Genomic DNA, 710 nt, shown 5'->3' on the forward strand with positions numbered 1-710 from the left:
CATATTTTATGATTGATCACATCTTGCACTGTTCTAATTGTCTCCTGTTGCATTTCAGACAACCCTAACTGGCAGTGGTAGGGGTTGGGGGTGAAGATGTGAGGAAAATAATTCTGTGATACGTTCCCTGTGCTTACACCCTGATCCCTGGCTGAGCATCATGGGTGGGGACAAAGATGGGTCACTGGGAAGATGAGTGGATCTCCACTGACTAGAATGCTTGTATGGGATTGTTTATGTGGGGGCAGCCCCATATCTCACTGCTTCCCAAACACATCCCAGCTCCAGCCATAGCATGAATGCTCAACCCAAGACCCTCCTGGAGTTTTTCAAAATGTGTATATGAGTTCGAGGATGAATAAACCTTTTCCATCCTGTGTGAAGAGGCTTGACTGCAGAAATCCAAAACTAAGCCAACTCCCTAGAACAGCGGAGGCAGGAGGTGGAGGAGGTGAGTCCCGCTGCTCCAGGTGTCCCGGGGGCAGGTCCACTTGCTGCTTTTCTTGAGGTTTGGTTACTTGAGCTGCCTCTTCCTTCTGCTGCCTAAGCTGGTCCCAGTTGAAGTTCTGCCACTGTGAACTCAAGTGCCCCAACTGTTATGATGCAGCTGAATCACACAGAGCTGGGCTCAAACCCCCACAGATTTTGGAGCTGAGGCTGTGCTGAGCAAGGCAGGAGCCCCAGCAGTGGGCTTTGACAGGTGCTGCCCA

This window comes from Bison bison, unplaced genomic scaffold (genome assembly GCF_000754665.1).
Source record: "Bison bison bison isolate TAMUID 2011002044 unplaced genomic scaffold, Bison_UMD1.0 scf7180017864180, whole genome shotgun sequence".
In the NCBI taxonomy this organism is placed as follows: domain Eukaryota; kingdom Metazoa; phylum Chordata; class Mammalia; order Artiodactyla; family Bovidae; genus Bison; species Bison bison.